Raw genomic sequence first — 14,537 nt, forward strand, 5'->3', positions numbered from 1 at the left:
AGCCTTGACGTACTTCTTTTCCTATTTGGAACCAGTCTGTTGTTCCATGTCCAGTTCTAACTGTTGCTTCCTGACCTGCATACAGATTTCTCAAGAGGCAGGTCAGGTGGTCTGGTATTCCCATCTCTTTCAGAATTTTCCACAGTTTATTGTGATCCACACAGTCATAGTAAGGTGGCACTAAGAATTAAAAAACACTATGATCAAAGATGGACACCCCTACGCTCTGTCCCCCTCTCTCCCTCCCTCTCATCTGCTATGTAGGTGAAAGAGCTGGAGGGAAACTTTGAGAGCATCCTTTATAGGGAAGGAAATGTCCCTCAACTCTCAGACACTGGATGGGTCTGAAAATGCAACTGACAAATCAGATTAACAGGAGAAAAGCATATTCATTTTATTGAATTTGTACATGTACATGGGAGCCTTCATGAAAAAATGAAGACCAGAAGTGACCAGAGTAGGAAGCTTTTATGCCTTTTAGGCCAAGAAATGATACATTTGTAAAGAATTGACAAGACAAAGGAGTTTCAGTTGGGGGTGGTCCAGTTAAGGCTAAGGAGCCCTTATCTTCCTTCTTAGAAAGAAGATAAGGGTTAGTTTATCAAGGTCTGTCTGCAGATTCCTCCGGTGACTTCCCTGGAATGATAAGAGTCTGTCTCCAGGAGAATTTATTTCCTGCCTTTAAGCAGAAAAGGGGAAGATTTATCTGCATTTACTGCTTTTTTGAGTTACTTTCAGCTCAAAATAATTTTTATGTCAAAGGGACACACTTTGGGTTGACATATTCTGGTTTTCTCAGGTGGATGAAGATCCCAGGGTTATCAGATTGAGCCATCAGTGCCTGGTGATGGCATGGAGCTTGGCAGAGCTCCTGATGCCCACTCCAATATGTATGCCTCTCACTGAAACAGGAGGGAAGTGGGCAGGGCATAACCTCTTAAAGATGGCATAGCCCTTGAGGATACAACATAAACTCGTTAGAATCAACTAGATCCAAGATGACAGAAGATTCAACTTGCAGTAGATCTTGAGACTCATTATAAGTTCATGTAATACACTAGCTGCTAAATGACACACCCACGAGTGCTATGACAATTCCAAGGCTGACCACAAAAAGCCAAAAAGTGGGCAGTGGCCCAGTTCCTGGAAATAGCTGCCCCTTTTCCAACATTGTTGGAATAATCCTCCCACTCAGTTCAGTTGCTCAGTCATGTCCGACTCTCTGTGACCGCAAAGACTGCAGCACGTGAGGCTTCCTTGTCCTTCACTATCTCCTGGGGTTTGATCAAACTCAAGGTCCTTTGAGTCAATGATGCCATCCAACCATCTCATCCTCTGTCGCCCACTTCTCCTCCCGCCCTCAATCTTTCCCAGCATCAGGGTTTTTTCCAATGAGTCTGCTCTTTGCATCAGATGGCCAGAGTATTGGAGCTCCAGCTTCAGCCTCAGTCCTTCCAATGAATATTAAGGGCTGATTTCCTTTAGGATTGACTGGTCTGATGAAATTACCCAGCCCATAAAAACTAACCACCTCATATTTAGGGCCTCTCGCCTCCTGAGACGGCCCATGCCGTTCTGTGAAGTGTGTTTCTCTCAGGGCGTTCTTGCCTCTTTGAGACAGGCTGTATTCTGTCCATGGAATGTGTTATCACTCTAAATGAAAGCACTTCTTACCTATCACTTTGTCTCTCACTGAATTTTTTCTGTGATGAGACGTGAAGAACGAAGGCTTCATTAAGTCCTGAGACGGGGCATGTGATCTCAATGAAAAGACTGTGGGTTTCAGTCCCATCTGAGTCGTGTGGTTTCACCACATCTCCACTTTTTTTCTCTCCCCAGGCCTTTGGCTCTGAACATCCCACTCTCAACACACATCCTCTTCTCTCCATCTTCCCTTGCTTTCCCACCTCTGCAGCAAAGCCGCTGCTGGTCTTCTGACTGCTCACATGTGGGAATTCCTCCCTGGGGCTCCTCAGAATCCAAAGCACCAGGAATTTGCTTCTCCTGTCTCTTAGGTGACATTTGGGTTATTTGCAATACAGGTGTTTACACCACACACCCAGTAACCACATTGCTTCCTTTCTGTTAAACTATTGATTCTTCCTCTTGGCAGCTGAAGGGAGGCTTTGATGTGGGGCTCTGTTGTAGTTTCTGAAGGAGGAAGTTGTTGGTGGGAGGATTTACAGCTGTTTGAAGAATTCCTCCGCCCCAGCAATTGTTCTGGAGGGAGGAACGGCTGGTGCAATTTCCCAGCTGGGGGCAGATTTCCTGAACCCTGTCTCTGAGAAGGAGAGAAGGGAAACTGAAGTGCTTCCAAGTAAAGATCTGAGTGATGAGATTTGATCTAAAGGGATTTGGTGGTAAACTCTTAAGAATTTCCAGCCTCCATCTAGAGTACCAGCAGACTGTGTCCCTTCAGGCAGGCAAAGGGGTTGCTCTGCAAGGGGAGGGAGCAGAGGGAAGGTGTTTATTGGCCTATCTCCACCCCATTTCCCCTTTAAATTTTTCTGCCCTAAGAGACTTCCTCTGTTCTGTTGCAGCAACTCTCAGCAAGTGTATAGTGCTTTCTGGGGACCTCGCCTTTGTTAAGTAGATCCGCAGTGATACAGTAGAGATTTTAATGTGCAGTGCTGAGTTTTAATAGACTATTAAACTACAGCATCACACATTAGCTGGCTATGGCACAATTGCAGAAATATCGAAGATGTGCTCTTGGGAAAGCACTATTTACTTTAATGGGGAGATGCTGCAATAGACTGAAAATCTCCGCAAAGGCAAAGCAAGCAAGGCCGGTGGGAAGGACCTGGGACTGTGACCTGGGCTCAAGCAAACCCTTTTCTCCTTCCCAGGCCCTGAGCCAACTGACAACCAACCCAACACTTGTGGCTCCCAGTTAACAAAAGATTTTGGCCAAGTTGTGAGTTTCAAGGTCACCTGGCACTCCGGGCCCATTATGAGTGGCTGCAAGGTCAGAGTGACTTTGAGGCATGTGGTCATTTTGATACTAACCAGGGTTCTTGGCCTTCTGCAATCAATAGAAATTGACTAGAGGCCAGAAAAGAAATTCAGGCAAGGCTTTTACAACCTCCCAACCCCTTCCCACCCCCCACCCCCTCGGCCCACCTCCCCTCCAGGGCAGCAGCAAGGAGCAAAATCTCTGAGGAAGTAGAGGGCAGGGAGCTTGTTCCTAATACCGGGTAAGGGTAGGTGTGTGTCCAGGGGTCTGGCAGGAGGAGAAGCTTAGATGCTTTGCCCATCCCTCTGGTGGTGTTGTGAGCAAGCGGCGTGTGCAGTACCCTGCTTTTCCTCCTGGCTCTTCAAAAGTAGCAGTTGGGTTTTTTGGTCTCTTTGTATCTTTTGTGCATACTTTTGCCCCAACTACCAAGCATGCAGTTATTTTAGTCCCAGATCGTTTCTTTGTATTTTGTTGCTGGAGGAAAGGTGTGTGCCCCGTGTGAGCACTGCAGCACTGCAGCAAACCAGCCCAGGTCCCAGCCTGTGTCAATTTGTCTTAGTTTATTGGGGGCTGGAGCTTTCCTTTTTATGGTTTGCTCTGTTCACTCTGGCCTGAGCGACGAGAACGCAAGGCAGATTCTTCAGAAAAGTCATTTTGCTCTGGAATTTTCTCTGCCCAAGTGCCTCCACTCCAGCACACACAACTACATGCACACACTCCGCAGGTTTTTGTGAGGAACTCAGACTCCTGAGGTCTGTTCTCTCATCATTTCAGAGGAGGCTGGGCCTGGTCTCCCCCCAGGAGAAAGTCAGCAGCTTTCAGATCAGCTGTGATGTCAGAGCTGGACTCCGTAGCCGAAGGACCCTATCCAGCCATTATGCAAAGTAAAACTCTGAGCAGGTTGTCCACAGTCTTAAACTCTGCAGCAGAAATAAACCTTGAGAACAGAGCCATCCAAGCCTTACCCAAATGAGAGCCATGAACAGCATTTTCCAAAAAAATCTCTCTTATCTCCTATGCCTTTTCCTACTGTGCCTTCCTGCTGGATGGCAACATTTAAAAACCAAATTGCAAATTCTAAAAAGAGGCCTGTGCCTTCCCAGAATATGTTCCTCCAAACACACTCTTTATACAAACCCAGGCCCACAGGAAGCCTGAAGGAGGCGGGAAGAAATGGAAAAGACAAGCGAAAGAGCCCCCAAATCAGTAGTACAACAAGACTTCCCCATCTGCCTAACTAGTTTGCTCATTCAGCGTTGGTAGTCATTGCTCTGTTACTCACTCGGTGACATTCCGTTCTAGGTGAGCAGATGAGAATATTAATTCCGTTCATGCTCTCTTCCATATTATTATGGAATAGGGTGAATGGCTCTTTTTCTTGTTCAAAATAGAGGCTCTGTGAGGAGGGGAGGCAAGCCTCCATTCAACACAGGATTTGCTTCCTGCAGCACTTGCTTCATCTCTCCGGGGCTTGAAAACACACATCCAAGAAGGGCGTTTCACAAACTGCTTCTTCAAGCCTCTTAAAAAAAAGTATTATAAAAATAACATGTTAGACTTCCTCCCCACCTCCAACAGCACGGGAAGGCATAAAACACAAAGGGAATATCTCCTCCATATCTTATATGTGCTTAGTCACTCAGTCATGTCTGACTCTTTGCAACCCCATAGACTGTAGCCTGCCAGGCTTCTCTGTCTGTGGGGATTCTCCAGGCAGGGATACTGGAAAGTGAAACTGAAGTCGCTCAGTCGTGTCCAACTCTTTGCGACCCCGTGGACAGTAGCCCACCAAGCTCCTCCGTCCATGGGATTCTCCAGGCAGGGATACTGGAGTGGGTAGCCATTTCCTCATCCAGGGGCTCTTCCCAACCCAGGGATCAAACCCAGGTCTCCTGCATTGCAGGCGGATTCTTTACTGTCTGAGCCACCAGGGGAGCCACCAGTGAAGCCCAAGAATACTGGAGTGGGCAGCCTATCCCTTCTCCAGGGGATCTTCCTGACCCAGGAATCAAGCCAGGGTCTCCTTCATTGCGGGTGGATTCTTTACCAGCTGAGCTACAGGGAATCCCATCATCATATATATATATATATATATACATATATACATATATATGTGTGTCCAGTTGCTCAGTCATGTCTGACTCTTTGGAACCCCATGGACTGCAGCACACCAGGCTTCCCCTGTCCTTCACCAACTCAGTTGCTAAGTCTTTTCTGACTCATTGAGACCCCATGGATTGTAACCCACCAGGCTGTCCATGGGATTCTCCAGGCAAGAATATTGAAGTGGGCAGAAAGTGAAGAAGAACTAAAGAGCCTCTTCATGAAAGTGAAAGAGGAGAGTGAAAAAGTTGGCTTAAAGCTCAACATTCAGAAACGAAGATCATGGCATCCGGTCCCATGACTTCATGGAAAATAGATGGGGAAACAATGGCAGACTTTTTTGGGGGGCTCCAAAATCACTGCAGATGGTGACTGCAGCCATGAAATTAAAAGATGCTTACTCCTTGGAAGGAAAGTTCTGACCAACCTAGACAGCATATTCAAAAGCAGAGACATTACTTTGCCAACAAAGGTCTGTCTAGTCAAGGCTATGGTTTTTCCAGTAGTCATGTATGGATGTGAGAGTTGGGCTATAAAGAAAGTTGAGGGCCAAAGAATTGATGCTTTTGAAATGTGGTGTTGGAGAAGACTCTTGAGAGTCCCTTGGACTGCAAGGATATCAAACCAGTCCATCCTAAAGGAGATCAGTCCTGAGTGTTCATTGGAAGGACTGATGCTGAAGCTGAAACTCCAATACTTTGGCCACCTGATACGAAGAGTTGACTCATTGGAAAAGACCCTGATGCTGGGAAAGATTGAAGGCAGGAGGAGAAGGGGACGACAGAGGATGAGATGGTTGGATGGCATCACTGACTCAACGGATATGAGTTTGAGTAAACTCTGGAAGTTGGTAATGGACAGGGAGGCCTGGCATACTGCAATCCATGGGATCTCGAAGAGTCGGACACGACTGAGCAACTGAACTGAATTGAACTGAACTGAGCCATTTCCTTCTCCATGGGGTCTTTCCGGCCCAGGGATCAAACCTGCGTCACCTGTGTCTCCTTCATTGGCAGGTGGATTCTTTACCACTGAGCCACCTGGGAAGCCCAAAGCAGGTTTCTTATCCCTTGACTACCTCTTTTCTAACTCCTCAAGGGAGCCACCATGAACAGCTTCAGTTTTGGTTTTTAAAAAATAATTACTATGATTTTAAATGATTCTTTGTTTCAACTCAAGAAGCTGTCTAAGGACTGCCTGTGATGGAAAGACAGAAAGGTTTTCTCCACTTTATTTGTCCCTCTACCCTTTAAATTGGTGCAAGGTCTCTAGGTAGCACATTGGAGGGAATTGAAATCTTAGCAACAATTAGTCGAGACTGAGCTGAAAACACTTAGATTGGGTGTTTGGAGGAGCAAACAGGAACGGCTAGAGAGAAAGGAGGGAACTCCAAGAGAGAAGGATTGCAGTGAATTTCTTTTTCTGCATGGCTGTGTCAGGTCATGTAGCTGGTTTTCCTACCATTAATTAAAGGATTATGAGCATGGGAGAAGGAGACCCTTGATGGGCAAGGAGAGGGTCTGCTTTAAGAACCTCAACTATCTCACCTTTGTCCTCCTACATTCAAAAAACCTATATATTCATGTCAGCGGTAGATATTGGGTCGGCCAAAATGTTCATTCGTAAGCAACGTCTTATGGAAAAACCCAAATGAACTTTTTTGCTAACCCAGTAGTTGATCGCATCTTGTGGCAGATTGCATTAATGGTCCAATTCTTTGCCCTCCATCCATCCATGACCTTTGGCATGTAACTCTGCAGTCTCTTCCTGTTCTGAGGGCAGAGTGAAATTCCCACCCTTGGGTGTAGGCTTTTGCCCTTGACCAATGGGACAACAGCAGACAAGGCACAGGCATGCCATCTTGCTTCATCTTATGCTTCCGCCATCACCATGAGAAGGACCAGCCCTTAGGCCCCAGAGGCGAATGCGAAACCATGGATCAGGCTTGCCCCAGCTGAGGCAGAAGCATGAACCAGTCCGGTGAAGACAAACCCAGCCCAGCCCAAATCAACTAGACCCTGCAGGCCTGTGAAGAGCCCGTGTTGGTGGTGATCGCCATTACCACTGTTTACGCTTTGTTATGGGCTTCCCAGGTGGCACAAGTGGTAAAGGATCTGCCTGCCAATGCAGGATATACAAGAGGAGTGGGTTCAGTCCCTGGGTTGGGAAGTTCCCCTGGAGTAGGAAATGGCAACCCATTCCAGTACTCTTGCTTGGAAAATGTCCTGGACAGAGGAGCCTCATGGTCTACAGTCCATGGGATTGCAGAGAGTCAGACACCATTGAGCACACACACAAGGTTTGTTATGCCACAATTTTGTGGCAGTACAGATGATACACACCCCCATTATCTTCTAAGAACTGTTCAGAACCCTGGAGAAAGTAAAAGGAAATAAAACTGAGCCACAACTCTCATGGAACCAACGTTCTGTTAGAGCACTTCACACGTGTGTATCGCCTGCTTTGCACTCCTAAGCCCAGGGGGCAGTCCCATTTTGGGGATGAGGAAATAGAGACTCAAGAAAGTCAATTTGCTAGCTGATCATAACAACCTAGTAGGTGCTGTGGCTGGGATCTGAACCCATACCTTCTGAGTCCACGTGTTACACCCTTTCCATAGCAACCTCTACCTTCTGCTGGAGTCAGCACCTCTCATGGGAGTTACAGAGGGACCTGACTTGGGCGGGAAGACAGATGGGAACTGCACGTCGGACCCAAAGAGGACTGCTCTGTTATCTGCCAAATGAGAAACAACTCTCATTTTTATCCCCTGAAATTGTTCCTCCTTGCAATTAAACCAATCTCTGTTTACAAGTATTTAGCATGATTCTAGAAATTACATTTTGAAATTATGCGAACAGAGAGAGAAAGCAGCCCACACAGTGAGTGATTTCTTGTGGGTAATTGGCTGCTGGTTCTGGCTCCAGTGATGCCTTCTCTTTTAGAGCATAATTAGTGATTTCAAAGGAAGCTGTTAGAAATGGCCCAGGTCTCTAAAGAAAGCCTTTTCTAGCTCTTAACATTAGGAGATCTACTCAAACGCATGCTGACAATTTTTCCCTTTTTGTTTTTTCTCCCTTTTATAATGACCTCTCAAGCAATTTCCCAAAGATTGGAAAGGCTGTGGATGTGTAGAACTCTTCCAGATATGGAAGATACCCCAGATTCTCATCAGAACACTTAGAATTTCTTTCTTGCTTGCTTGACACAGAGTATTTGGATTTTAACAAGGCATATTCCTTTGGAATAGATTCAACAGTTTAAAAACAAAATACAAGTTTATTTCTCTCTCCTATTAGAAAATCTTTAGGCAGTCGTGGGTTGCTGTCATGGTTCCCTGTTCAGCGAAGACCAAATTCTGTCTATCTGTCATCCTTAATCTCACATCCCAGAATGGCTGCTGGAGATTCATTACATTCAAGAGCCATTACATTCAAGCGCCAGGAAGAAGGACTAGCTTCTTCCTGCTGAATCACTTTTAAGGAGATGTGCCTGAAGTTCCACAGAGCAATTCTACTTAAACTCATTGATTAGAATGGAGGCCCATGGCCATACCTAGCTACAAGGGAGGCTGGGCTCAGTGCAGCTATAACATATATAGGATTCTGTTGCTAAGGAGGAAGGAAAGCTTGGATATTGGGGCAAGAAAATAGTTTCTGCCATAAATGCAATAGTGGAGAAATGTGGACATGTGAACTGAATGAAGATACAGTTTGGCTCATTTGAAACCAACATTGAAACTAAAGATAGGGTTAATCTGCCAGCACCAAGCTAGGAACTTGGGGGTGTAAAAGGGCTTTATCTTTTGTTCCATTCTGTTCAGTAATGTTATCCATAATTCAGATGAAGACTTTGAGAATCCTCTGCCCATCTCTACTGATGTCACAGACCAGGAAGTTTAGCTACCATGAATTAGGAACCAGAAGCTCTAGAAAGGCGAAGATAGTGGGCAGAAATAACAAGAGAAAATTTAGCAGGAAAAACTTTAAATTCAATACTTAGATCTAAAAAGCAAACTATGCAAGTACAGGATGAAAGAACCATGGCTTAGCTGCAGATTTAATCTCCACGTGTTAAAAGTAAGAAGTGACTCAGAGAAGATGTAATTGGATCTGGCCTTTGACAGGAAGGAAAAGGAAGCTAATATTTATAGAACACCTGCAATATGCCATACCCTTTGATGAGCCCTTATGGTGATTCTAGAAGATAAGTGTTACTATCCCTTGAATCACAACAGAAATAAAGACAAAAACATAGAGAACAAATGTATGGATCCCAAGGAAGAAGGGGGGGCGGGGTGGGAAGAATTGGGAGATGGGGATTGACATATGTACACTGTGTGTAAAATAGATAACTGATGATAACCTATTCTATAGCACAGGAAGCTCTGCTCAGTGCTCTGTGGTGACCTAAAAAAGAGGGGATATATGTATATGTGGGCTTCCCCTGGTGGTGCCGTGGTAAAGAATCTGCCTGCAGTGCAGGAGACACAGGAGGCTTGGGTGATCCTCTGGAGAAGGAAACGGCAACCCACTCCAGTATTCTTGTCTGGAGAATCCCATGAACTGAGGAGCCTGGTGGGCTATAGTACATAAGGTTGCAAAGAGCTGGACACAACTGAGCAACTCAGCACACATGCTCGCACATGTATACGTACAGCTGGTTCACTTTGCTGTACAGTAGAAACGAACACAACATTACAGAGCAACTATACTCCAATAAAAATTCATTTTTTAAAAGAAGAGAGAGAGAGAAGAGCCTCGATCATGGCCCAGTTTCACACAGCTTGTTCTTTCCTCTCTGCACAGATATGGCCCCACCGGGGTAGGAATGGAGGCACCAAGAAGCCGTGTCCTTTACTGCTGGCCTTGCCTGAAGTTCTTTCTGTAGGGACAGCTCCCTAGGGGAATGAATTCTAACTGGCTTGGAGAACGCTTTAGCCAGGTAGTGTTAACAGCAATTAGTTCTCTGATTAAGCAATCAGCACTCTTTGTCACTTAGCAGAGAGCAGGGGTCCAGAGGAAGCTAAGCAGAACAGATAAGATGGGAAGGGGGAGAGATGGGAGGCAGACACCCCTGGGGGCAGCAGAGTAGCGGAGAGAACCTGAGGCCTGTGATGAGACCAGGACCTCTAGAGGCGGAGCAGCTCTGAGGACGAGTGGCCCCTTGGCACCTCCCTCAGGACAGATGAGGAAACTGAGGCACCAGGCCAAACAAGAGCTTCCCAACTGGTGGCTTATTAACTGGCCAACTCAGTGGTTCTCATCCCTGCCTGCATGTTGGTGTCCCCCGGGAACTCTGACAAATCCTATGCTGGAACCCCACTCCAGACCCATCATGTCAGATTATTGGGGAAGGGAGCAGGCATTGGTATTTGCAAAAGCTCCCGTGTGATTGCAATGATGGTTAGGAGGGCTTGGAGACCCGGGTGGTGGGCTGCTCAAGCAGGAGGTGCAGACTTCCCTGGGTGGTGGGGGATGTGTGGGCTTGGGAATTTCATCACTGTTAACACAGCCTTCTACCTAGATTCATGGCTTTGGGGATGAAAATACTTCCTCCTCAAAGACTGAGGGTTCCAGAAAAGGGAAGTATCCCAAATCCTGGAGTCATTCAGTCTGGCCTCGTTATTCGTCCCAGGAGAAGACTAAATTCCCCTTTATTTCCAGCCCTCTTCTGAAACTCTCCCTCCCTGCATTTCTGCCTAGAATGCCCCATGCCTCCAAGAGCTGTCTTCATTCGGGCTGGTCTGAAATGCCCACTCTTCCATGAATTGCTCCCCAATTTCAAGAAAGGGGGGTTTTCTCTGCTTTTCTTACTTTGCACAATTATGCAACATCCTCTACATACGTACTCTTCCCTGTTATAAAACTCCAGTTTTTACATCTGTGCCAAGCGACTCACAAAGGGGTCAGCTAGACATAAGGACTCTTAGGGCTTTTACCCCAAAGACTCTAACTCTAAAGGTCCAGGGTGGGCTCAGGAATCTGCTGCTAAAATCACTGGCCGCCAGGTTTGCCCCTCAGCTTATACAACAAGGTGTAAAATGTTAAGGAAGAACTCTTCTTAGAGAACAGCAGTTTTGTGTAATTGTGTGTGTTTGGAGGGGGGTGTATTGAATTGTGTTACACTCGACTCACCAAGTGTTCTTATTTCTGCCCCAAGAGGAAGGAAGCTGAAAATTAACCGTTATTTTGTATCTCGGGTAGAAAGTGACTCTTTCCACAAAAAGAAATGTAAAATTCCCCTTCCATCTTCACAGTGTGGAGAACACTGTTCGCAGCAGAGAATGAAATGACAATATAGGCAGATAGCAAGGGACAGAGAGAGACAGAGCTGGAGAGAGAGAAAGAGAGGTGTATGAGCTGCAGGCAAACAGCCTTTTGAAGGGATGTTAGAAAGACCACCTTTGAAGGAGTTATAATAGTTGATAAAGAATGTAAACGGAAAAGAGAGTTTCCTGCAAATGAACAAAAAGGACTCTCTTCGGTCCCTACAAAATGATAGTATCTTAGGACTTATGAAAGGGGAACAGCAACATCTCCTCAAAGAGGAACCAAGTTCAGACCGCAACAGATGATTCTCTTTGACCTTCAGCCTACACGTCTGAATGTGTATTCAGAACCTGAATTCGCTGAGAAGGTGAAACTGGAAATTGCTATCAGATGTCCAAGATATGGTATGCAGAGCTGCCTATTAATAAACACTGGAGTAAAACTTGTATTTCTAGAATGTTCTCATTCTAGAATGCAGGTCCAATGATTGTCTTCTTGTCTTTGGATAAAATCTCAAGATTAAAAAAAACACCTCGGGGGAGTACTCTTGGTCCAGGGGTTAAGACTTCACCTTCCAGTGCAGGGGATGCAGGTTTGATACCTAGTCAGGGAGGCAAGATCCCACATGCCTTATGGCCAAAAAACCAAAACAGAAAACAGAAAGAATGTTGTAACAAATTCAATAAAAACTTTAAAAATGGTCCACATTAAAAAAAAAATCTCTAAAAAAAAACCCCACCTGTGCTACTGATTATGAATATGTAGACTCAAATTACTGATTACATTCAGACCATTATGGTCAATGGTCAAGATTCAGTGCCCAGAGAAACAGGAAAGCAGAAGTCCTTCCAGACCACGTCCCCAGCAGGGCTAACGTGTGTACCAGCTGCTTTGTGGTAGATGGGGGCAGGAGCCAAACTTCATCTCAAAGTGCACTGAATAGCACTTGGCCAGTATTTTACCCATATGTTTCTGTCAATAGAGACTTCTTAAACTGAAAGTTCCTGGAGGGCAGGCATTAGGCTCAGTTCATGGGGTCGCTAAGAGTCGGACACGACTGAGCGACTTCACTTTCAATTTTCACTTTCATGCATTGGAGAAGGAAATGGCAACCCACTCCAGTGTTCTTGCCTGGAGAATCCCAGGGACAGGGGACCCTGGTGGGCTGCCGTCTGTGGGGTCGCACAGAGTCGGACACGACTGAAGCGACTTAGCAGCAGCAGCAGCAGGCTTCTCTATGCAAAGAGTCAGACACCCTGAAGCGACTAGCACAACACACTCTCTCTAGCAACCACCTCTTGATGCCCGAGCAGCTCTTCTCCACTTCATCCAGATCTCCTTTGTGGGTAGTAATCTTCCTCCTCTTCACTTGAAATGCTTTATGAGAAATGGAAGTTTAAACAAATACAGCCCACTGGGAGAAATAAAGCCTATGGCTGAAATTGGATTGACCTGCATTCCTTTGAGTTGGGTGATTTATTCTCCATGTTTCTCTAAGAGTTGAATCTTGGCTAATTATTTCTCTGGGAGGATTATGATCAAGAGGGGTTACATTTGGAGGCACAAACAGCCAAACAAACATTTTATTCATTGCATATAGATACTGAAAGGAAAGTCAAGGTAGAGAAGGGGCGTGTGTGCATGCTCAGTCAGGTCTGACTCTTTGTGGCCTCTTGGACTGTAGCCCTCCAGGCTCCTCTGTCCATGGGATTTCCCAGCAATAATGGAGTGGGCTGCCACTCCATTTCCTCTTCCAGGGGAATCTTCCCAACCCAGGTATCAAACTCATATCTCCTGCATTGGCAGGCAGATTCTTTACCACTGAGCTACTGGGAATCCCAGAAAAGGGGAGTCCAGGAGAAACAGATTAGTAGAGAGCTGGGACCAGCTTCTAATGGGATTTGAATTCCTGTTGCAGGCATCCAGATGATCTTAAATTCAAGAGTTGATCTTTATGCTCCGAGCTGACACTCCTGCCACCAAAGCCCCATGGAAAGCAATCAGAACCACTTAAAACTGACATTTGTCAAGCTGAGAGCAGCTCCTTTGTGCTCCTGTTGAAGTATTGATTAGATTTTCCCAGGGAAGTTTCCTATCAGAGGGAGAGACAACTGCAGAGGATGTTTGCATCTATTTATAAGTTCCTAGACGTGCAAGGACTTGAGGTCTCTGTAATGGATCTCCTTTCCTCCCTGGCACTTGGGGAGGCCCAACTCTCTGGAGAGGTCCTTGAAACTTTTTCCTCAGTGACAATTTATTGGTTTTCCCAGAAGAGGCCCTGAACCTCAAAGTTCCTTTCTTCTCCCCTGCAGAGTCCTTCTAAGAGCCTGCTGCTAACTTGTTCGTTCTTCATCATGGGCTTTCTGAGGATAAGTAGAATTTAATCTTCTCAAGGACTCTCTTGGAGTCCTTGGCATTCTTCCCTGAAAACCTCACCCCCCACCCCTGCCCACGACCATCAAAGAGTATGTCCTGTGTAGAAGCCCCAGTGTCACCTGCACAGGTCTAAACTCAGGTGTGAAATCAGAGTGATCCAAGGGAAGAGTGAGGAGGATGCTCTCCAGGGAAGGGACTGGGACACTAGTCCTGAGCTGGGGTGACACTTGCCCTTTTGGGGCCATGAGGATGTCGTGATATCCAGAGTGGACAAGAGGGGGTTGCATAAAGAGTTTCCTAGGTAAAATTTCAGAGGAGGAGACAATCAGGACCACATGTTAGATGGCAGAAATCATTTGAAATGTTTTCCTAGATCAGATATTTATTTATTTTTAACATTGTATGATTTATTTATTTATTGGCCATTCCACATGACTTGTGGGATCTTTGTTCCTTGACCAGGGATTGAACCTAGGCAGTAACAGTGCCAAGTCCTAACCTCCAGACCACCAGGGAATTCCTTAGATCAGATATTAACAAATGCAGTAGGGATGGGCTCTTAAAATGAGCAGGAATAAACAGGGCTTCACGATAGACTTTAGATAGTCTATAAAACCTCTGAAATCATTGTCAAAATTATAGATGTGGTCCATAGCTGTTATTAGAATCTCAAAGAGATATTGGGCTTCCCAGGTGGCTCAGTGGTAAAGAACCTGCCTGCCAATGCAGGCGATGCAGTCTCGATCCCTGGGTCAGGAAGATCTCCTGGAGAAGGAAATGGCAATTCACTCCAGTATTCTTGTTCGGGAAGTCCCAGGGACACAGGAGCC

The sequence above is a fragment of the Bos javanicus genome, chromosome 17 (genome assembly GCF_032452875.1).
Source record: "Bos javanicus breed banteng chromosome 17, ARS-OSU_banteng_1.0, whole genome shotgun sequence".
In the NCBI taxonomy this organism is placed as follows: Eukaryota; Metazoa; Chordata; class Mammalia; order Artiodactyla; family Bovidae; genus Bos; species Bos javanicus.